Genomic DNA, 25,661 nt, shown 5'->3' with positions numbered 1-25,661 from the left:
CCCTGGTTTGGGGTTTGAGCTTCACATAAAACAATATGGATTGGTGTGAGGAAAAAAATGAATTAATTCTATTGTCAGCAAAAGAGGGGACAGATCTTGGGGGGAGGGGGATGCAAACAATAAGTATGCATTATATTCCCTAGAAAGATAATAAAGGTGATTGAAGACTAAGGCACACCTAGTGAAATTATTAAATGTTAAATGTTAAAGTAGGAATAATAGAAATATAAACACAGAAGAATTAATTAATTTAAGAGACTTTGTATGCAAGAGAACAGATGAAAAATATTTCCAGAATTTGGAGGAAGAATAGATTTCACCCACAGAAGGTACATCCAGCCAAATTGTCATTAATATGTCAAGGCAACAGAAAGATATTTCTAAATATACAAAGACTCTTCAACTCTATATCCTATGTAGCCTACATGAAAAATCTACTTGAATGCATACTCTATTCAAGCAAAAGATTGAAACTGTGGAAAGAAAATCCTGGTGGTAAAAATTAATTTTTAAAAACATAATTACTACAGTTAAAATTTTTAAATCATAGTTACAAAATTAACTTTTATGATTATAACTCTTGAACAAAGCCATATAGTGAAATAATTAATAATTATTAATAATTCAGTTATAGTTTGCCAGGGAAAATGTTCCAGGACTTGTCACCAAAACTGGAAGAAAAAGGGAGGGAGAGGTGGTAAAATTAAACACATTTTTGCACTGTTCATAGTGACGGTAAATAACAAAGCATCTATATATATATATATAGATATATATCTGTATATATATCTATATATATATCTATATATATATACGACTTTAGAAAACAGGAGATCAAAAGAAATAACAATTGTAGCCAGAGATTTTTATTTTATTTGTTTACAAGTTTTTATTTTAATTCCAATTAGTTAATGTACAGTGTTATATTAGTTTCAAGTGTATAATATAGTGATTCAACACTTGCATACAACACTTATCAGCTCATTTCAAGTTCATTCCTTAATCCCCATCACCATTTAACCCATTCTCCCACGCTCTGGTAACCTCTCTGATACTATCAGTTTGTTCTTTATAGCTAAGAATCTGTTTCTTTGTTTGTCTCTCTCTTTTCTTCCCTATCATTTGTTTTGTTTCTTGAGTTCCACCTATGAGTGAAATCATATGGTATTTGTCTTTCTCTGACTGTCTTATTTCAGTTAGCATTATACTCTCTAGCTCTATCCATGTTGTTGCAAATGGCAAGATTCATTCTTTTTTATGGCTGAATGGTACTGTTGACATCAGCCATAGCAACTGATGGCAACTTTATGGCTGATATATATATGATATCTCTCTCTCTCTCTGTCTCCCTCTCTCTCCCTCCCTCCCTCTCTCCCTCTCTCTCTCTCTCTCTCTCTCTCTCTCTCTGTATATATATATATATATATATATATATACATATATAATATCTCTATATCACTTCTTCTTTATCCATTCATCAAACATTGGACACTTGGGCTGTTCCATACTTTGGCTATTGTAAAAAATGCTGTTCTAAACATCAGTGTATGTATATCCCTTTGAATTAGTCTTTTTGTATTCGGGTAGATCTATTTTTAACTTTTGGAGGAACCTCCATACTGTTTTCCACAGTGGCAGCACCAGTTTGCATTCCTATCAACAGTGGAGGAAGATTCCTCTTTCTCCAAATCCTCACCAACACTTGTTTCTTGTGTTGTTGATTTTAGCCATTCTGACAGTTGTGAGGTGATAGCTCATTGTAGTTTTGATTTGCATTTCCCTGATGGTAAGTGAGGGTGAGCGTCTTTTCAGGCTGTTAGCCATCTGCATGTCTTCTTTGGAGAAATATTTGTTCATGTCTTCTGGCCATTTTTTTAACTGGATTATTTGTTTTTTGGGTGTTGAGTTGTGTAAGTTCTTTATATAATTTGGATGCTGTTTATCAAATATGTCATTTATAAATATCTTCTCCCATTCTGTATGTTGCCTTTTAGTTTTGTTGATTGTTTCCTTCATTGTGCAGAAGATTTTTATTTTGATAAAGTCCCAAGAGTTTTGTTTCCCTTGCCTTAGGAGATAGATCTAGAAAAAAGTTGCTATGGCTGATGTCAAAGAGGTTATTGCCTGTGTTCTCTTCTAGAATTTTTATGCTTTTAGGTCTCACATTTAGGTCTTTATTTTTGTTTGTGGTATAAGAAAGTGGTCCAGTTTCATTCTTTTGCATGTTGCTGTTTTATCATTTGTTGAAAAGACTGTCTTTTTTCCATTGGATATTCTTTCCTGCTTTGTTGAAGATTAGTTAACCATATAATTGTGGGTTTATTTCTGGGTTTGCTATCTTGTTCTACTGATCTATGTGTCTATTTTCGTACCAGCACCATATGACTTTCATTACGATAGTTTTATAATATAACTTGAGTCTGGAATTGTGATGTGTCCAGCTTTGCTTTTCTCTTTCAAGATTGCTTTGGCTATTCAGGGTCTTTTGTGGCTTTAGGATTGTTTGTTCTAGTTCTGTGAAAAATTTTGTTAGTATTTTAATAGCGATTGTATTGAATTTGCAAATTGCTTTGCATAGTGTAGACATTTTAACAATATTTGTTCTTTTAGTACACGAACATGGAATGTTTTTCCATTTCTTTGTGTCATCTTCTATTTCTTTCATCAGTGTTTTATAGTTTTTGTAGTACAGGTCTTCCACCTCTTTCATTAGGTTTATTCTTAGGTATCTTACTATTTTTGGTGCAATTGTAAATGGAATTATTTTCTTAATTTTTCTACCTGCTGCTTCATTATTGGTGTATAGAAATGCAACAGATTTATCTACATTGATTTTGTATCCTGTGACTTTAGTGAATTCACTTATTGGTTGTAGCAGTTTTTGGTGGAGTCTTTTGGGTTTTCTATATATATATAGTGTCTAGTCATCTGCAAATAGTGAAAGTTTTACTTCTTTTTTACCAATTTGGATGCCTTTTATTTCTTTGTGTTGTCTGATTGCTGTGGCTAGAACTTCCAGTACTATGTTGAATAAACGTGGTGAAAATGGACATCCTTGTCTTATTCCTGACCTTAGGGGAAAAACTCTTGATTTTTCTCCATTAAAGATTATGTTAGCTATGGGTTTTTCATAGATGGCCTTTATAATGTTGAGGTATGTTCCCTCTACACCTACTTTGTTGAGAGTTTTTATCATGAATGGATGTTGTACTTTGTCAAATTTTTTTCTGCATCTATGGAAGTGATCATATGGTTCTTATTTCTTTTATTGATGAAATGTATCACGTTGATTTATTTGTGAATATTAAACCACCCATGCAACCCAGGAATAAATCCCACTTGATGTGGTGAATTATTTTTTTAAATGTATTGGATTTATGAATCCAACAATGTAAATGTATGTTTGCTAGTATTTTGTTGAGGACTTTTATATCTATGTTCACCAGAAATATTGGCCTATAGTTTTTTGTGGTGGATTTATCTGATATTGGTATTAGGGTAATGCTGGCCTCATAGAATGAATTTGAAAATTTTCTTTCCTTTTCTGTGCTTTGGAATAGTTTGAGAAGAATAGATATTAACTCCTCTTTAAATGTTTGGTAAAATTCACCTGTGAAGCCATCTGGTTCTGGACTTTTTTTGGGAGTTTATTGATGACTGATTCAGTTTTTTAATGATTATTGATTTGTTCAAAATATCTATTTATTCATCTTTCAGTTTTTGTATTTTATATATTTCTAGGAATTTATCCATTTCTTCTAGGTTGTCCAATTTGTTGGCATATAGTTTTTCATAATATTCTCTTATAATTGTTTGTATTTCTGTGGTGTTAATTCTCCTCTCTCATTTGTGGGCTTCTTATTATTTTTTTTGAGTCCTTTCTTTTTTGTCTTGATAAGTCTTACCCAGATATTTTTCGTATTTCTTTCACCCTGAACATATTGAGAAATCCACAATCCAATAACGAAGGAGATAGTATTGCTAATAATTAATAGAGATGCTATAAAAATTTATATACTATTGAGGCTCTACCTTTTCAAAATTCCCCTGAACCCACAAAAGAAATCTCAATAAATTCCAGAAAGTAGAAAAGCAATTTAGTAAATCTTTGAATTTCTGAAAGTAAACTAGTAAAACCGGATATACCTAGCAAAAGAAAAAAACAAATGAAACAGTAACTTTTGGGGCACCTGGGGGGCTCATTCGGTTAAGTGTCTGACTCTTGATTTCAACTCAGGTCATGATCTCACAGTTTGTGGTGCTGACAGTGTGGAGCCTACTGGGGATTCTCTCTCTTTCTCTCTCTATCCCTTCCCTGCTTGCTCTCTCTCTCTCTCTCTCTCAAAATAAATAAACTAAAAAAAAGAAAGAAACAATAGCTTTCATTTAACCAACTGTTGGGTCAAATAGAAAATAAAACCTGAAGTTGCAGAATCTTTCCTCTCACAAGATTGAGAATACTATATACAACAACTTAAGGAAAAGAAAATGAAAATAATTAAGCATTCAGTATAGGAAGTTGAACAAATACATCCAAGGAAAGCTAAAGAAAGAAATGAATCAATAATGATAAAAACATAAATCAAAGCATAAATTAGAAATAGAAAAAAATAGTAGAATTGATATAAGGCAGTTAAACAATAGTAACAAAACCCAGTCAAATGGGTAACTTCCCACTTACCTTCATCAAGGGTGTAGCTAGGAAGAGATGAAAACACAAATACATAGATTTAAGGCTGAGAAGAAGGAATGATCCACCAGTAGAGAAATAATTAATAGAGTTACAATAAACAGTTTTCAAAAATCTATGCTAATAAATAAGAAAACTCCTTAAATGGACGATTTTCCAGAAGATATGTTACCTGAATTAACTCCTTAAAGGGATGGAAAGATATAAATGTCTAATAACCATGAAGGAAATTAGTTGTCAAAGAGCCAGTGCCTTCACCTCCACCTATTTTTGAAAATGAGAACTTTTCATGTCTACAGTATTCTGTAGCAATATTTGTTATCTATAATACGAAAAAAATTACTTCCAGCCATCTTGAGATTATTTTGGTACATTGCCTAAGCACTCTGGGATATGTGTTGTCTGATTTAGATATTTTAATTAGTTTAAGACATTTATTTATTTTTGAATAATACAGGTCTCCCCTGCTATCTGAATGTAGAGTATTGCAATGAAACCTTTTGTAGGCCAAAATGCTATAAAGTTAAGAAGCAATCACCATTAATTTATATGGAAAATTTTTGAGCATTCCCAGGCCCCCCAAATAACCTCTCTTAGGCTTTTCTGATACCTTATGACAAATCTTGTTAACAGATGCGTGAAATAAATCAAGACAAAGCACAGATGCTCACACAGTTCAACACCATGGCAGCTTGATGTTGAGGTGCTGAGTGTAGTTCCTGGGGAAGGAGCTTGGCAGGGCCACCTCAGCCCTTCCTGGTGTATGTGCCTCTAGAACAGCTCTGCTGCAAAACAAACAATGAATGCTATTTTTGCTTTTTGTCTTTTTTCCTAAAAGTGACAATCCTCTTCAGATTTCTTTTGGTTAACAAAAACAGGTAGTACTAATGTAGGTCTTTTGTAAAAGTAAAGTGATGTAGCGCAAACTTTTAAAAAATGGATGGGGAGGGCCGCCTGGGTGGCTTGGTCGGTTAAGCGTCCGACTTCGGCTCAGGTCATGATCTCACGGTCCATGGATTCGAGCCCCACGTCGGGCTCTGTGCTGACAGCTCAGAGCCTGGAGCCTGTTTCAGATTCTGTGTCTCCCTCTCTCTCTGCTCTTCCCCTGTTCATGCTCTGTCTCTCTCTGTCTCAAAAATAAATAAACGTTAAAAAAAAAATAAAAAAAAAATGGATGGGGAGACACCTGTATCCTTTTGTCTATTTATTTGGAATTCAATGTCTGCTGTGAAACTGGTCTTATGAATTAAAAAATCTAGAATTGCCTTGTTAGGGGAAATTTTGTCATTCAATTCTCTCCATTTCCGAATTAGGAAATATATCCATGGAGGTGATACGTTTTCTTTATCATGGTCATCTAGCAAGCTAGTGATAGAACAAACACTGGAAAAAAAATGAGTTACCTGACCAGAATAGAAAATGTAGGGAAAAGTTCCTTTGCCAAGTGTTGGTGAGGGGAAAATTGCTATTATACACAATTCCCTGGCAGACTTTACTCCCGCAAGTAGTTTAACCTTAGTTGACAGTATAAAGTACTTGCAGGTCAGTATAAAGTACTTGCAGGTTCTCGATGCTCACGTATATACAGTGTGTAAAGCAGAGCAATGAGGCAAATATGTAATACTATTTAAAAAAAAAAAACTTCCTGAGTTAGTAAAAATATATTCTGAGGAGGTTTCCTTCAAAATTAGAGCCTAGAGTAACAGATGTCTCACAAATTACAGTGTTTGTGGATGTACAAGAATTTGAAAGTGGTCCCCAAAGGTTACTAGGCCCCACTGTTTATGAAAAATGGAATCATTAGTGCATAGCCTGGGTAAGCAATAATGTCACATTCTGACATTACTGCACCATCAAAGCTGCGGAGAAAAAGCAAGCTGAGCAGCAACAGCTGTATTTCCAAATGGTGAAAATGTTAAAATGTTGCAGAGATCAGCGGAAGTTATTTATATTCACCAGAAAGGTGCATTGATGAGGTGGGTTTCATTTAATTAATATTCTATAAGAAAAAGCCCTTCAAGATTTAGAGACCATGTGAATGAGGATCTGGACTTCCTGTTTCCTTTTTTTTCTTTGGACAAAGACTATATTTTTAGTCTCGGCCGAAAATCTTATATGTGCCTTTGGTTACATAAGTCAATCACTATGTATTAATCCACAGATCTGGAAGAACTTTCACATTACCTGATAAATTCTGTGAAGGTAGGGATTTCTGTTTGTTTTGCTCACTTTTATGACCTTCTGCCTGTAATTGTGCCTGCAACACAGTGCATGTTCAATCAATATTCATTAAATGAATAAACACATTATTTCTCTTATGCCATGTTTATTTAGGTCCTTACCACTTCTTGCCTGGGTTATCATAGCAGCCTTTAATCCAGTTTTCTTGGCTCTGGTCTTATCCCTATTTCTCATCTATGTTTCAGTCTAGAGCCAGCTCGAAAATGTACTTGTGATACTGTCACTGTCTACTCTAAAAGTCTTCAAAAGCTCACCATCAATTGCAGGATCAAGCTAAAGGTTTTTAAAATGGTTTATGAGGTCCTCCGTGATCTGACCCAAGCCCTCTCCAAGTACGTCTCTCAGCACTATCTGCCTCACAATTTATGTTTTAATAACCACAAATTGCCTTGTTGTTTTCTACACACACCAGAAGTTTCTTCCATTTTCTTCATGTGTTACTTCTGCTTGGAGTCTCTCAACCTCCCGTTCACCTTTAAGATTCAGCAAAGGAGTACTAATCTACCCTTCTTTTTTAGCTTCTGGCTAGATTACTTGCCAAATTCAGCATGCCTTGTACCCTAGGAATATGGCTATCCTAGAACTTTCCACACTGCTCTGTGATAGTGTATTTATGAATCTATCTCATCCCCCAAACAGTGAGCTCCTCCAGGGCAAGGACAAGTTCTCATCCATTTTTAGATTCCCAGTGCTTTGAACAATAAATGGCAGTTAGCAGACGCCCATAAATTTGTTGACTTACTTTGTAGATATAAAGGAAGAAAAAATCTTGTGACTCTGAGGGAGCGTGCTTAAGATGCAGAGAATACATATTTTATTACATTTTGTGCAACAGATTTTTTTGCAAAGAACCCAAGAACTTTATCGTACCTAATTAAAAAAAAAATCAAAACTAAAAGAAAATGGTTATATCGCTTTATCTACACAAAAAAGGAGAAACTGGCTGTAGACGGGGAAGAAGAAATGAAAGCATCCTGGTGGAGAAAATAACCAGGAGAAGGAGGCAGAGAGAGGGCAGGTGACCTGTTCTAATCAGGATGTGAGGAGCATGATATATCTCTCTGGGGTGTGAAGTGGACTTGCTTCATAATTTAAATACTCCCTTTGTGTGAAGTGGTTCTGTGAATCTCACATAGAGATCTCCTCTATTCTGGACCAGAGGGAATGTATGGTGGAAATAACCTGGGGATCTGCTCTTGATATTTCAGCCCTCTCTCTGCTTCCTCCGAGACTTTTGTTAGCTCGAATCCTTTACAGCATGTAAGTGAGCTTGCTACTTGGTAATATTTGAATTTGTGTTATCTCTGTGTTAGCTCAGCTCCTGGACATTTCTGATTGCCTACCAAATATTAATTCTCTTCTTTTTTATTTACAGAACCCCAACTTTGTACACACCCTTGTAGAGTAGTGGATACAAGTCTAGCCAATGAAATAGAAGCAGGTATTTTTGCATGGGGCTTCTAGAAAGTTGTTTTAAAAGTAGACTTGGCTGACTTGTCCCTTTAGCTTTCTCATTTTCTTGATTTCTTTTTCTGTATTTCCTTTTTCCTTTTTTTTTTTTTAAATCATTTGCTCTTCCTGCTTGGACATGGAACGTCATATTATAAGCATGAGGGAAAGAGACACATGCTAAAAGTGTTGTGTTGTTAAAAAGGTAAAAGAGCTCGGGGCACTGTGGGGGCACTTGGGGCATTTTGGAGCTGAATGATCATTCCTACATTTCTCATTTTGTGGGGTAAAATATTACTCTTTTGCCTCAACATGGTTAAGACATTGATATTCACGAAGCAGGATCTATTCTTAACTGGTCATGAATTTCTTAATGTCATAAGAGAGAAGCTCTAGAGAAGGTGACTTTTAAGTGTTGGAGAATACTTTAACTGTCGTTTGGTTGGGAAAAGTGAGGCCAGAATTTCATATTGATGGATTAGGGCTGCAACAGTGAAAATAAAATTACTTTCTGTCATAAATAATAAGATAAATACTAGGAGTTTGGGAGTGAGAAGAAGATGTATGGGGAGACTAGAGAATGAGAAAAAAGGGGGGTTATGGGAAAGGGCCGGTGCAGAGAAGTTCTTAAGGCGACCTGATAGCAATACTAGACTATGAGGGTGAGGGCACCTCCCATCCTACCTGCCCCTCACCCCCAAAAAAGAAAAATTCCCTGTAGAGAGTAATGAAGAGGGGCTTCAGAAACAGAAATGGCTAATATTAAATTTTGCACTGTTTCTTTTTTTCTATGCTTAAGTTCTTTTCTGTTAACAATTTCAGCAAAATTCTCTGTTCTCCTTGGGATAAATAAAAAGAAGTCAAAAGTCTACCTAGTTGAGCTGTGCAAGAGGTGAGTAGGTTCCATGGGATGCAAATCATTACGAGAGAGCAATTGAACTCTCAGGTAAAGCAGGAAACCAGAGAGAGGGGCATATAGGTGCAATGCAATTCCTTAATAATCCTCCAAGGAAAAGTTGCGGCTCTTCAGCTCTCCAGTCAGTATTTGAAGGAAGGCTTGTTGAAAAAGTAAAGGAGGAAGTTATGACTCTAAAATGTTGGAGGCCTTGGGAACATGCAGGTGGTTAATACTTGGGTTTCATAGAAGGAAAGTGACATACTTTCCCTTGAGCTTTTCCAGGATGCACTAATCTTCAGAACAGATGCTTCCATTTAGGCAAGTGAGCACCATGGGAAAGGATTTTTTTTTGTAACTTTCACAAAATGTTTCTGAAGCTGCTAAATTGAAAATCTGTCCTGTATTATTTTGCTGAACTCAAGGGAGCATGTTTTGTAGAAGAGCTAATCCATTGTTTCCCCAGAAGAGTAGTGCTGACATTATAGAAAAGGTGAGTAACACCACTCTTGGGTATGTTCACTCATTTGTGTTAGCCTCTGAAGTATAATGTCAAGAAAACTTACAGATTATTTTTAAAAGACAATCGTAATATTTATCTTATTATATTTGGATGGAGGGCCCTTTTTTCCCCAATGAAGACTCCTGACTAAAGAGTCACATTAGGATTGGTATCATTACTGCTATTATATCTCATATGCATCCTAATTTCCATATTCCTGCATAATATCCACTTATGCAAACTAATTTATTAAAATTCCAAAATAATTTAGCTCTCTATGTTTGGGACTACTGTGGTACAACCTTTTGTTGTTTTCTTTTCAACTTCTGTGTATTTGAGATTCAATTTCTGTGTATTTCAGATTGGGTCCAGTGAAGAAATAAAATGTTCTCTTAAGAATTTCAAACATAGACAGGGTGCCTGGGTGGCTCAGTCAGTTAAGCGTCCAACTTGGCTCAGGTCATAATCTTACCGTTCATGAGTTTGAGCCCTGCATCAGTCTCTGTGCTGACAGCTCAGAGCCTTTAACCTGCTTCGGATTCTGTGTCTCTTCTCTCTACCCCTCCCACACTCGCACTCTCTCTCTCCCTCTCAAAAATAAAGAACCATTTAAAAAAAGAGTTTCAAGCATAGACAAATGCAGGAAATTAGAGCTTATGAAATTATTTGGATGGACTGGAGGAGTGAAGTTCAGAGGGCTTCTGTTGGATATTTGGCATTTTAGGCACCCATGTAAATTTAAATATGGGTGGTGTTAGATGATATTATGGGTAATTAAGTTTTTAGGTATGATGATGGTCTATATGTAAGAGATGAATGTTGAAAGCTTCAGAATGATGTGATAGGTCTACAATTTACTTTCAAGTGTTTTTGCAAAATAAATCATACATACACGCACACACACATACACACACACACACAGAAGGCAAATGTAGTAAGAGGGTAAATGGGTGTGCTTTGTACTGTTCTTTCAAACTTTGTGAAGATCTGAAACTTCTAACAATAAAAGTTGGAAAAAGGAAAAAAAAATTGTCATTCATTAAGCCACCTTGTTAACAGAACGGGTGCTATTAGTGCCAGTGTATGAATGCTCAGGATGGCTTCTTCATAGACCAGTCCCACTGGCTGTCACAAGGGAACTGGGGCAGCAGCCTCCAGGGAAGGGTGGTTCACAGCATCATAACTTATCAGGCAAGGCACTCAACATGTTAGTACCAATCAAACTTGAGATATATATTAATAAGAACCATATTTCATTGAATTTAAGAAGTGAAGTAATATTAAATGCATCATAATTTTTATATAACCAAGAAATAAAAAAATTATTAATATTGTATAAAGCTTTCTGATGGTAATTTAAGGATGGATTCCAATATAAGAGATGTTAAGATACAAAAACAAGCCTGAGTCCTAGAATCAATAAAGTAAAATATTCTCCAAGGAAGTGGGTAATTATGTCAGAGAATTAGTGTAATTCCATCTTGATCTAGTCGTTATCCTGGTTATTGCACCTCTGAGCAAAAAATATTAAGGATTTAAAATTTTTTTTTCAACGTTTTTTATTTATTTTTGGGACAGAGAGAGACAGAGCATGAACGGGGGAGGGGCAGAGAGAGAGGGAGACACAGAATAGGAAACAGGCTCCAGGCTCTGAGCCATCAGCCCAGAGCCTGACGCGGGGCTCGAACTCACGGACCGCGAGATCGTGACCTGGCTGAAGTCGGACGCTTAACCGACTGCGCCACCCAGGCGCCCCAAAATATTAAGGATTTTAATGATTCATCCATAAGGTCTCCTGCCAGTGGCACACATATGGTTGGAACTATTAGTCATAGAAGTAGTGGAGCAACCTGGTAGAGAAAGATTGTGTAGAAGAAAGAGGAGATTTTGACTACTGTCATATATTTGGATCCTGTGCCATTGGGCCACTAATGTCAATTTCAGGATATAGGTAAGAGTTTCTTTTCTAGGTCATAATAAATAATGCAGGTAAGAAATAATAAAAACAAAATAACATTAACTACAGCCAAAAACTGCACAGAGTAAAATCACAGAAAAAAGTCAAATTAAAAAACAAAAAACACCCTCCCCCCCTGCCCCGCCCAAATAACACCTGATTCCTGGCATCACTAAGTCTTAATTGTAGATCATATTATTGTTTAAGATATGCACTGCCTCTCTCCATGGGAAAATTATACATCCTTTCTCTGTTTGGCTCAAGAATGGCTATGTGACTTGCATTGGCCATTGAAATGGTTGGGAATGCCATGTGTCACTTTGTGCATAGGTTTTAAAAGTAAGGTCATAGTCAGCCATATTCTCTCTCTTCCATTGCCCTGAGACCCAAAGAGGGACAGTTCTGTAATTCTGGATCTTGCAGGAAAGGCAAGGGAGAGGGGCAGAGTTGCTGCAAGAACAATTGTGGGCATGCAACATTAATAAGAAATAGACCTTATTTTAAAAAAATCTTTGAGTTTTTGGAATTGTCAATGTAGCATAACAGTGTTAGGCTCTTACTTTGACTAAGAAAAATTTGATATCAGAGAAATAATAAATGCACACAGTCACATAACAATGATAATGGCTAATAGAGTCCCAAAGAAATGTATTACAGATTAGAATTGCTAGAACTAAGTACTTTTGACAAAAGTATATCTGCAAAATTGGTCATTTTTTTTCCATTTCAGGGCAGCTGAGTTATTAAGATAGCCATAAAATAATGCTGATTCACCATATATTTGGGTTTGCTTGATAAAACAGATAATCATCATTAAAAAGCCATATCATAGAAACCAATATTAGTGTTGAGGTGGTGAAATAATAAAAACCAACATTTATTTAGCATTTGTTATATGCCATACACTGTTCCATGCTCTTCACATGCATAAACTCATCTACTCTCAGGGTAATCCTATGAGTTAGGTATTTTATTAATGAGGAAATAGAAGTCCTAAGAGCTTAAATAGTGAGTCCACTGTCACATATTTAGTAATGCCAGAACTAGAATTAAAATTGGTGGAGCCTCTCTTCTGTCAGGCATACTTAGCCCCTGTGAGGTGGTTTAATTGCAAGTAATGTGTAACATGGGACATGTAACCTATAACATGGAGATTTTGCAGTTGTGACCAGGTCGGTTATGGTAGAAATGTAATTTTTAGGAACTGCAAAAAAGATTAAAAAAAATAGTAGTTCGTAGGAAACAGTATTACTTGGGGATGATTACCTTTTTCTTCCTTTCCATAACCAATTGAAATATACACTGAAAGGTCCTGATGTCATTTTTGAACTATCTGACTTCTGGATGTTGTTCCTTAATAAACATATCACAGCTTAAGTGGAGATGTTTCATTATATAGATCCAAATAGCTCTGAAATTGGGTCCAATATGACCTGCCCATTTGAACAGCATATACCTTTATTCAAAGATCAACAATGGAATAAATGTCAGACACTGAATACGTATTAGGTCCTTAGCATGGTTGATTTGACATTCATTTTAAATTGGTGCTTGTTTTGTCTTTTTAAGCTATTTTAATTCATTTCTGGTCTGTCAAGTCTTTGGCTTTGGATTTATACCATCCTGCCAAGAAGCCCACCCAGTTCAAGTCTTAATTTCAGTCACTCTGAGGATGACTTTCTACTCCTGTGGGTGCCCAGTTACTCTTTAGATTTTTGCAACAGTCCAGGCTGTTTTTAAAGGAGCAAGCAAGCCTTTTCTGGTTCAGAACTAAAGATTCTTTGTGTATATGTCAATCTCTTTTGCTCTTGCACTAGCTGAACTTTGTTCATTGGCACTTACTCTCCATACTTTTGAAATTAACCAACCTCCTTCTTCCCTTGCTCCCTCCTTTCCTCCTCCTTCTCTTTTTGTCCCTCCCAACTTTTTTAAAATCTATTTTTTTTTTTTAACGTGGAGCCAGTGGTATGCTGGTAAATATTTAACAGCTGGCTTTCTTTCTTGCTTTCTTTTATTTCTTTTTTTCTTTTTTAACAACTGGCTTTCTGGAAGAAGGAGATGAAAACTCCCGATTCATACTGTGTGCTCTGCCAATTTCTGGGTATAAATACTCTCATCATGGCCAATTTTAAATTTCTAACATAATGTAATTAATCATGGAGTTGGGAAGAGGTGTGTCCAGTTGGCTTTCCTGAGGTGGTAGGAACTAGCACCGGGCAATCCAGATTTCTTCATTTTCATGATGGTATTTTTCCTGGCAGAATTTCTTACATGTATTCAAACAAATAAACTAAAACATCCACTTCAAAGAATCAATGAACACCCAGAGGCTTCACTTTCTCAATCCATAAAATGTAAGCAAAAGACTATATGTAATTTATAATTTTTGATTGAAAAATTTTAAATGTTTGAGTAGGCAAATAAATTCATAAAGTTCAGAAATAAAAATAATATTAAAAAAGTATAAATTGAGTAAAATACTTAAATGTAACTTTTTGAGCATTAAAAAGAGCCACATATTTTTTAGTTAAGGCAGACTATCCTAATTTTACCTAGAAAATTTGGTAAAAATTTATCCTGTCTTCTCCAATAAAGTGGGAATGGCAGACTGATGCTTTCTAATTTTATATGAGCTTGCAAGGATTCCTGGACATCTTATAATCTCTTTCTTATGACCATCCAGTTCATTCACTGTAAAAGCCCTTCCAAAAGTTTTCTGTTTGTCTCAACTCCTATTCAGCAGTATTATTTCAATCCTCTATTTTTCCCAATTCTTTGAGAAAAATTACTTACAGTAAATCCAAGATCATATATATCTTATTCCAAAATTAAAAAGGCTGACCAACTTTATGTTAAACCCCTTCAGAATAAGATTGTAAAATAACTTTCAACCTTTCTCCCCTAGACATGGCCAATCTAGGCCATCTCCTACCCTTCTTGCCCCATGCTTAATTTGTGTTGTTTGTTTGTTTTTTCTTTTGGAATAGCCTCTATTCCCCATTTCTCTAATGCCTTCTGGTTGAAGTCCTCCTGAAAGCCAGATTGCCATTTCTACATCAATCTTGTTATTGGGAAATTAAAAAAAAAACACCAAAGTTATCCATGTTCTTACCTTTTACATAATTGTATCAGGGTATATTATTTAATATTAATGATTTGTAAAAATTTATTGTTCTCAGCAAGGAAGAACCCACTCACTAGGAAGTATTCTTTCAACTTCCAAAACTCTTTACCTTATAAGAGTAGTTCTGGTTGCTTTCAAGAGCAATTTCCATATTAAAATTCACTTATAGACAGGAACAGATAAATTATTCATTAATGGTAATATTCTGAGAAGGGATAAACTTTCTAAATTAAAAGCAGGTTTCACTATGGAATTGTTATATCAGCATTAACTCTGGCATAGATAGATTAAGTTAGGCTTAATGCCCATTTCCTGAAATATTGATTAGTACATCAAGGAAAATTCCATTAGGGCATTATAAAGTTGTTAATAAACTAATTTGATTCCACTTTTCTCCTCAGGAAGGAATGGATATACTAAAGCTCAGGCTTTCCCCCTCATTTTGTCAAATTTTCAGTCAATTTTCGCAGTGTCACTTTAAAGATATTCCCAATGTGGGAGATTTACTTTAATGGGTTTCTGAGTAGAGTAGGATCAATGGAAGACTCGGCTGCCTGTACGGTTTTCTTCTCTAGCTAAAAGCCATATTTTGTTTTTATAGCAGAATTGCCTATGAGCAATGCCATTAAGATACCCCTCAGTGGAAGTAACCACCTTTAATAAGAGTTTAATGCAATTAAATTTTATTATTATTGTAGAAATCTTATGATTTGTTTTTGTTTTCAGATTTTAAAAGCATCACAATATTATATCCAGAAGAAACTACGTAGGCACTCTAGTTCAATTTTCTCCTCAGTGTTGGGTAGGTTTTTACCACTTCTAATAGATGGCTCTCAATTTTGTGTTCCAACTTGGCCACTAATGAAGGGCAGTTTACTTCCTGAAGCGGTCTCTTTCTTTGAAATTTTTAGCTACTTGAATGTGTTATGTATTTGAAACAATGCCATATAAACTCTTCTTTTTCTCGGTGACTGTCCTTCAAATGTCTGAGTGCCATTTTGTTTTTTTTTTTTCTTTCTTTTTTTCACTTCTCACTTCCAGACCTTAATCATCCTGGTCTAATTACTTTGGATGCCTGTTTGTGGAAGTGAGACTCAGGGCCAGCTGTAACATTCTAGATGTCATCTGGTCAATAGGGAGACAATGACATTACTATCTCCCTTGATCATGATCCTCTGTCACATAGTAGTTGAATTAAAGAATAATACAGTCAATGGTTCTATTGTTTAGTAGTTATGTGGCTATTTACTGAATTTGAGTTCAACTAAACTTCATGGAGAAATTTTTATATTATTGGTGTCCATATTGTGGATCATTGGAACAAGAATTCAGGAATTAACCAAATCCTTCTATTCATCCTTAAATTTATGTAAATTTTGATTCTGCCATATTCTTTCTAAATATGTCATCTTTCAATTTAATATGTATATTTTATAAATACATACCAACACTGTTGATAAAATATTTGTCCTATAGATTTGAATTTATTTTATTTGAATTTATTTTGAATTTATTTAAACTGACTTGTTTGGATCTTTTTTAAAACCTTACTTCCTTCACTTGAGGTCTATCTCCGTGTTCTGTGGAAGCAGAAGACTGAGGTGGTTAAGAGTACAGGCTCTTTGTTGATCAGCCTTGGTTTGAAGTCTGGTTTTAGTAATAATAAGCTGTCTGATATTTGGCAAGCTACTTAACATCTCTGTGACTGTTTTTTCATGAAAAATGGGAATAAGAGCTGTACCTGGCTCAGAGAATTCTTATGAAGATCAAGTGAGATAATATATGTAAATGACTTATAGTACTTTCTGGCACTCCATCCATTGTACTCTTTTTTAAAAAAATTACTTATTATAATTCAAGTGTAATTAACAGGTAGTGTTATATTAGTTTTATTAATTCTTCTTAATGGCAGAAGATGTGAAATGAACAATATTGATTTCCTTCTATTATCTCTAGATCATTTTTCCCAACCAGCAAGTCCACTTTATCCCTTTTTTTCTTCTTTTTTTTGAACACAGATTTAAAAAACTTAATCATGTACGTGTGTTATGGAACATTGGTAGTCCTGAAGATAGCACAAGATGTTTTGCTGCTGGTTAATTTACTCTCAACTTATAGGAAACATATCCTAAACTAATGTGTTGAATTCTTTAATTTGAATTTTTCTTCTATCTTAAAATTTTTCAGTACCTAAAACTTTTTCTGGGACTTTAAAGAAATGAGGATAAGGCAGGAAAACAAAGTGTGCATGAAAATGTTCATGGTAGCATTATTTACAATAAAAATAAAACAACTTAAGTGTTCAAAAATAGGAAAATATTTAAGTGATAACTGTTATGTAGCCATTTAAATTATTATACATTATTAATTTATATTAATAGTGGAACAGTTTACATTAATGTGGAAGAATGTATCATAAGGAGAAAGAGGAAAATGGGTTACAAATTTGTCTTTACACAATAATCACACCTATGAAAAGTAAACAAATTAACTCAAAATTATGCATAGAAAAAATAAAAAGAAAGTAACTCTAAGATGTAAATATAGGTTTTCTTTAGTTACAGGGACTATTAATCATAATAATGAGTATTAGAGATAGTATGCCAAATAAGTACCAAAAGAATAATCATCAATAACTAATAGCCACATATTTTGTTCTGGGACAACCATCTGTGGTAATATGTATGCTACAATATAACACTATTTTATGCTAGTCAAGTATTTTTTTTTTTTTTTTTTTTTGGTATGTAGGATAGAATTAAATGTAATCATATTTCATTTGTTTTGCAAAAAGACACAGTATTCCATAGAGAGTTCCATGGCTTCCAGGTACTGTGCCTAATAAGAACAATTTGATAGGCATGGGGGTGCTTGTTTCATAAGGACTATAGCAATTTAGAACATCTTTGGTTAGCCAGGTAATGTGGAGGGATCAGGAAGCTTTTATCTTCCCACACTGGAAAGAGTGGAATTTCGGGGCACCTGGGTGGCTCAGTCGGTTAAGCGGCCGACTTCGGCTCAGGTCATTATCTCGCTGTCTGTGAGTTCAAGCCCCGCGTTGGGCTCTGTGCTGACAGCTCAGAGCCTGGAGCCCGTTTCAGATTCTGTGTTTCCCTCTCTCTCTGACCCTCCCCCGTTCATGCTCTGTCTCTCCCTGTCTCAAAAATAAAAATAAAACATAAAAAAAAAAAAAAAAAAGAGTGGAATTTCACTCCTGTTATTGAAGATTATCTGGTATATTAACATCATAATCACTTACATTTTATTGAGAACTTATTATGTTCCAGACATAGTGATTACAAAAGTTGTAACAACTTTAACCTTTGCAATGATGCTCTGAGGGTTGCACTATTATTTTTCCCCCCGTTTTACAGCTGACGAAATGGAGGCATAGAGAAGTTAAATAAACTGCTCGAGTTTGCAAGCACAGAGTGTTTGAGTTGGCTGAGAATCCAACCCTGGCACTATGTTGTACTGACTTTCCCATGATATTGCACTGCCTAAAATCAGAATAATTTTGAAAATAGCAACCCTTTTTTTTTGTTTGTTTCCTTCATTCCTTACCTTATGAAAACATTATTTGTGGTAGTCAAAAATTTAAGTCAATTTTATCATTTTATCAAGAGAGAGGCCTCTTTAAAGATATAGATGTTTCTGAGTTTTTCCAGGAAATAATGATAACAATGATTTGCAAGAAGGAGTTTATATTAATAAACTCAGCAATCTTTAGTATATACTCTATTTTCTTTTGTGTAGATACATGAATCTGTATTAACTCACAATTGTAAAATGATAGGTTAAATACTAGTCCCTAGCTTTTTAAACTTTGTCCTTTCTTGATTGCAAGGTAATTCACTAAAACATTCCATGTAGAGCCTACGTTAGGTTTGTGTGTAGTGTGATGAACAGCAAAATGCTTCTAACCTCAAGGAACTTACAGTCCTACATATAAACATGTGGATTTGATCTACATTCATATAACAATGGAGCAGGATCCTGTATTAAAACACAATGACAAATAAGGCACAGTTTCTGGTCTCAAGGAATTGAAAATAATTAGAATACAATATGATGATTAACAATGGATGATATATAAAGTATCAGGTAGAACTGGGAAAGGATTGGGAAGGCTTCAGAGAGGAGATGATACTAGAATTGTCTTAAAGACAAGTAGGAGTCTATCATGTGGACAAATTGGAAATACCATATGAGAAAGACAAATTAGCAGGAGCAGAGGTGTAGTTATATAGGAGAACTTGGGGATGTTACAGGAATGTGAGTGGTTTAAATGTGACTAGACTATAAGAGTATCTATATATTTTAATCATTTTATTTTAATCATGATAAGTGTACTCTCTAATCCCTATACTATTCCCTCATCCCTGCCCCCCTCCCCACCCCCCCCCCCCAATATAGGAACCATCAGTTTTGTTCTCTATAGTTAAGTGTCTGTTCTTGGCTTCTCTCTTTTCTTTGCTTATTTGTTTTGTTTCTTAAATTCCACATATGAGTGAGATCCTATGATATTTGTCTTTCTCTGACTGACTTATTTTGCTTAGCATTATACTCTCTAGCTCCATCCATGTTGTTGCAAATGGAAAAACTTCATTCTTTTTTAGACTGTAAGAATATTTTGAAGAAGAAATAGATAATAAGACTGAAATGAAAGGGAAAGCTCATATTGTGCCTAACTCTCATTTATTTTCTCATAATAACATATCGTTCCCTAACTATATGTCAGGTGTATATATAAAAGACACAGAATGTCTTCTTCATGTTATGGTGATAGTTTTACCCTAAATTATTTTTTTAAATTTGTGCCTTGAAGAAGAATCAGCTTATGTATAGGAACATGTAATTTCAATTTGGTCTTTCAAAGATTTGAGTGATTTGAGAAAAAAACCCATAAACCATTTATGATTCATAATCCATAATTCATTCATAAGTGCTATGCTATGTGAATAAGAAAAATAGGAAAATTATCTACAACTTTTGAGATTTATATTTATTTTATGAAAGAAGAATAAAATTCTATGTCCTGAGAACTTTCTGATCAGCTAGAGAGATTTTTACTACAACTTTAAACAGCCACAATAATTAAATATTTTGCTTAGTTCCCATTTGTTATTTTGGTTTTCTTTCCAGTCATCTCTGGCCTTGCTTTCTACATTATTAAAATCACTTGCATCTGTTATGATCTTGAGCCATGATTCTTTTTATAGCTGACATTTTAAATTTATTTGTAATCTCATTTGCTGTTTTACTCGCATTTTGCTTTTCTTATTATCAAATGGCCTATTTCTTATTTGCAAGTCTATAGCCTCCTTTCTACTAAGATCTAGTTTGCATTTTTTATGGGCCTAAAAGAAACAGAGAAACTACTGAAAATAAAAGAAAATATTCAAAGGCGACTTGAGTTCAGCTGCTCAGTACTTTTTGAGTTACTATCTTTTCAACCCCAGGAAACTTTCTAGGTTAAAAGTTGGCTTTGTGAACAAGTGAGGATGGTTTTGCTGATCTTTCATTCTCAAAAGAAACTTCTCCATAGTACAGCCACCTATTAGAATGAGGTTTTGAATACTGTAGATGATGAAGTCTTTTATCTTTTTTGGAACTTCTTTCTGCCTCTGAAATATTTTAAGGATGGCAGTAGGCATTTAGTAAATGTTGGGTAATGGCCACATGCAAATATTTTTCCATTATTTACCTACTAAATTTCTCTGTGGTATTTCAAACTCCCCACAAACTGAAGAAGCCTACCCTAAATTGGATCTTTCTTCTACCTAAAGCATAACCAGACCCTTTCAAGTTGCTTCTAATTCACTATAGGACATTTGCAGGGATATTGTCAGGTGAATTTTCTTCTTCCATTCATATTTTTACCACTTGCTGTATGGTGGTGGATTAAAGGTAATACCAAGAAAAACAAGACATGATTCCACCCTCCAGGAACTTAAAATTGACTAGAACCTTTAAAAAAAGATGGAACTCAATAATATAAATTATGTCTTATAATTTAGGCTGGGAATTAAGTCAGGGAAAGATCAGTTTTTTTAAAAAAAAAGTATTTTTAGGTGTATATTGTCTGAGTGATGTCTTTCTATGCAAAGGAAATGAAAAAATAATGAAATTGAGAAAGCATAGGGATTCTTTAGAGGGACAGAGAATTTGGCTAGAACATTTAATTAACTGAGAATATTGTAGATGATAAAGCTGGAAGGATAGTTTGGGGTCATATTATGGGGGATTTAGGAAGCCAGGCTTAGAGGTTTAATATGCTAGGACAAACAAAGGAATTGGAACAGAATAGCACGGACAAACAGATGTATTAAGAATTTAGCAGTGCTCACTTTGGCAGCACATATACTAAAACTGGAACAATACAGAGAAGATTAGCAAAGCCCCTGTGCAAGGATGATACCCAAATTTGTGAAGCATTACGTACTTTTCAGCATAAGAAACATAGTCAATGATTGTAATAGTGTTGTATGGTGTCAGATGATAGCTACATTTGTGGTGATCATAGCATAATGAATAGAGTTGAATCACTATGTTGTACACCTGAAATGAATGTAGCACTGTGTGCCAACTACACTCAAAAATATTTAAAAAAGAGAAAATTTTGCAGCAGTGTGTCAGCAAGCTGGGGTCAGAGAGACTCTTGAATTGGAGGGCCAGCCAGAAGGTGTTCACGTAGGTAGGAACTGATGAGGGTCTGAGTCAGAATAATGGAAATGTGTTCTGAAGACAGTGGTTAATGGGGCTATCTACAGGATTGGCCATGTTTTGTCTGGGTGACACAGTGAAAGAAGAGCCAAGAATGAATTGAAGATTTTTTTAACGTATGTATGACAAGAGAACAGTGAGTTTGTTAAATAGGAGTGAGGAGGAGGAGGAGATTTTGAAAAGATAGGATGATAATTTTAGTTTGTGTATATCAAAGTAGAGAATTCCAGCAGGTTTTGGACATGGATTTAGAAACTATATATATAAATAGTTGAAAGCATAGGAAATTACAAGATCTTTCAGGGATAGAAAGTAAATAAGAAGAAAAAAGCTTCAAGAAGAAAAAAATAGGTATGTATTCTTGGAATTGAAATACATTGTGGTAAGAACTACCATAAAGCAAAAGAAGGTGCCATAGACATCCATCAGGGTCTTTTAGGGTCTTTAAAAGCTTCCTAAGGAAGGGAAGTTTAAGTTGGTATCTGAAACATGATTAGGGGTTGTCAGAATGAGATCTGGTGAAAGAATGCTTTGTAGATTCAGGCCAAAGAGGCTCCCTGACTTATAATTATGTTTTAGAAGGTCTTGTAAAACTCTGATTTTGCTTAATTAAAAACTGTATATCCAAATTGTCTTGCTAAGGCCTTTAAATTTATCTGGATTTTCTGGGTAATAAGCAGAGAGTTTAGTTAATAATTCCTACTGTATTAACTATAAGCCAAAATTTGGACCTATGTTTTATAGCCTTAAATCTTGCCTTCTAAAAACCTTTTCTCGAAATATATGCTGTATCTGAAAATTTCCTCCATGTCTATTCAACTTTTCTCCTATTTAATGTTTGCTATGCTCTTTGAAAATTTTCTTTGTACTTTTTCCTAACATATTAAGGTGCATATCTGCCTTCATTTTTATTTATTTATTTTTAAATTTTTTTTAAACGTTTATTTTTTATTATTTTTGAGACAGAGAGAGACAGAGCATGAATGGGGGAGGGTCACAGAGAGAGGGAGACACAGAATCTGAAACATGCTCCAGGCTCTAAGCTGTCAGCACAGAGCCTGATGCGGGGCTCCAACTCACGGACTGCGAGATCATGACCTGAGCCGAAGTCGGATGCTTAACCGACCAAGCCACCCAGGCATCCCTCTGCCTTCATTTTTATAAGCTTTTGTAGCATCACTGGAAACTTGTATATTCTGAAAATTAGCAAAGGATTTAAAATTATTTTATAATTGTATGAACAGTTATAAACACTGTTTATGGTTTTTGTAAGGGTAATAATAATACCAATACCGGTAATACCAAGGTATTAATGAATGTTAACTATATTCCAGGACTGCCTTGTTCAATATAGTAGTCACTAGTCACATGTGGCTACTGAGTACTTGAAGTGGGGCTTAAATTGAGATGTACTCTAAGTATAAAATATGCATTAGATATAAAAGATGTTGCATTTCTTTTTTTCTTTTTTTTTTTTTTTTGTTTTATTTATTTTTGGGACAGAGAGAGACAGAGCATGAACAGGGGAGAGGCAGAGAGAGAGGGAGACACAGAATCGGAAACAGGCTCCAGGCTCCGAGCCATCAGCCCAGAGCCTGACGCGGGGCCCGAACTCACGGACTGCGGACCGTGAGATCGTGACCTGGCTGAAGTCGGACGCTTAACCGACTGCGCCACCCAGGCGCCCCAAAGATGTTGCATTTCTATTGGACAGCATTGTTCTAGGGTATGCTAATAGATGCTTTTAACTGTTTTTAAAAAAATTTTTTTTACATTTATTTATTTTTGAGAGACAGAGACAGAGCGTGAGCAGGGGAGGGGCAGAGAGAGAGGGAGACACAGAATCAGAAGCAGGCTCCAGGCTCCCAGCTGACAGCACAGGGCCCGACGTGGGGCTCGAACCCACGAACTGTGAGATCATGGCTTGTGCCAAAGTCCGACGCTTAACCGACTGAGCCACCCAGGCGCCCCTTTAACTGTTTTTTTAAGCTCCACAAACTACCCTTATGGGGAGCAAATATTATTATTATTTCCATGTTATATATGAGAAAACAGGTCCCATTACAGCTAATCAGTAGTGGAGAAGCCATCTATCCACTCTAGCTTAAACCGAGGACTGGTTTGCAAACAGAAGATAGTAGTTGTTAGGCTAGAGGCATGCATTTGACAATTTGCTTCTGTCTTTGCTTTGATAGTAAGTTTTCCATTTCATATATGAAACCTGAAGTTGGCTTCATTGTCACTGTCAGTTTTAAAGGCACAGAACCTTTCACATAGGTGCGCACTATCCAAGTGTGTTATGTGTACAAAAATGTGTAATATACACTACAATGTGCAATGTACATCAAATTAGGTTCAAATACAAGGTTGGGTTCAAACAACTTACTTAGACCTGGAAGTTGTTGCAGAGACTAAATGGAAGGGCCTCTTTTAAATTCTGCCCCAGCTGTATGTTTTATTGTTATAATCTAGTTTTTGTGTGTAGACTAGGGTATTGTTAATATCTTTGTGATCCATTGGGATAAAACTTGGTACCAATTGGATTTCTAGCCTCTTCCAGTTTCTAACTGGAGTTTAGAGTTCTTCAATGCCCAATAGATCCCTAGGTGGTGCTTCTTTGTAATGAATTATAGAAAGCTCCTTTGGGTCTAACTTTGATAGTGGTTCTGCCCCTGCATGGAGATGAGTCTCAGAGAAATCACACTTTAATTTTTTATGAAGCCACTTCTTTAATTTCTTCTTTAGTTAAATGTTATTATGTTGTAGTTGTCCCCTAAGATGGAAGAATTTGAAGAATACTCTCTAAAGAATTCTGATTCTTTTCTGTTCATTCACCCTCAAACTCCTAATAATAGCCACTCTTGTATCCAGAGCCTGAGAGACTGTGCCTTCTTTTCACATGCCCCACATTTACTTCTTTGAGTTTCAAGAATACTCTGATATTTGGTGAATTGTAAATCTGCTCATGTTTTATTAATATAACTGTATGCAGTTGTACATTGTGTACTGGCACTGTACTATATCCCTGGTGGTCAGAATGAACCAGTTTTTAATATTTCAAGACTCAGTAGGAGGTGTTTTGCAACTTCTCTTGGGGAGTGTTGTTCTATTGATGTCAGTTCCATCCTAAGGCACATTTATTTTAAATGTTAGTATTATAACACAAAAGAGACAGTGATGCTTTGTTAAAATTTTATTTGAAGTATCTTAGGAGGTATTAAAAAATATTTCCCATTGTTTTTTCTTGGGATACTTGTATTTCCTCAGGTAACCATGCAGTGTTATAATTACCCTCTTGATAATTATCAAGTTTTAGCAACTGTTTGTAATATTTTTAGAATACTTTATGTAATAACCATTTATAGTAGCATTTTATGCAAGGTACTGTTTTACATGCATTAGAAAATATTAATTTGTTAATCCTATGATTAAAAATGTAAATATGTATATCCTGGTGACTTGAATGAATTATTACTAAGTACATTCTTGGGTATAAAATATACTTAAAAATTATTTTAGTAATAATATTTTTATTGATGAAAAAGCATGTAGAAAAAAGCATGATGCAGCACTAACACTGACTATATTTGAAGATATAAGTTTTTAAGAGAATGAAAGCTATCATTTATCCTTGAAACATCTACCTATCTGTTCATAAATTTATTCATTTATTTATTGATTAATAATTTAGAATACTTTTTACTTCAAAAGGATTTTCAATGGTTTGTAGCACTTGAATATATATAAAAGAATAAATGACTTAAGCAAGTGACAAGCTTGATCAGAAATAATTTAGAAGAATAAAAATATTTGTGCTGGAATCCATGGGGAGATAGTCACAACAGCAACTAAACCCTCTATTTTTCTATTCTCTTCCTCACTACAAAAGGGAAGGAACATGGGATGAATCATAAGTTTTGTATGATAAAAATTCAAATGAGTTTGTCTGGAAAGTCATTTTTTTTTCTTTTTACTAAAGTCTAGGAAAATATTTTTTGATGGTCTCTTACATAAGGGATGCCAAGTAAAAACATATTTCCACTGTGAGAATTAGAATCCTCTAATGATATTACATGG

The 25,661-nt window shown here is 34.9% G+C and overlaps 1 non-coding gene across 1 annotated transcript; it reads left to right on the top strand.

Annotated features, from left to right (window-relative positions):
• Positions 1 to 21,200: 21,200 nt before the first annotated feature.
• On the top strand, positions 21,201 to 21,307 carry LOC128775129 (U6 spliceosomal RNA). Its single transcript, XR_008419781.1, has one exon. It is a non-coding gene; the product is annotated as a U6 spliceosomal RNA (small nuclear RNA).
• Positions 21,308 to 25,661: the final 4,354 nt, after the last annotated feature.

This window comes from Panthera pardus, unplaced genomic scaffold (assembly GCF_024362965.1).
Source record: "Panthera pardus isolate Hobbes unplaced genomic scaffold, ASM2436296v1 HiC_scaffold_6, whole genome shotgun sequence".
NCBI classification, from domain to species: domain Eukaryota; kingdom Metazoa; phylum Chordata; class Mammalia; order Carnivora; family Felidae; genus Panthera; species Panthera pardus.
The sequence above is the reverse complement of the archived record's forward strand: the minus strand, read 5'-3'. Positions and strand labels throughout refer to the sequence as shown.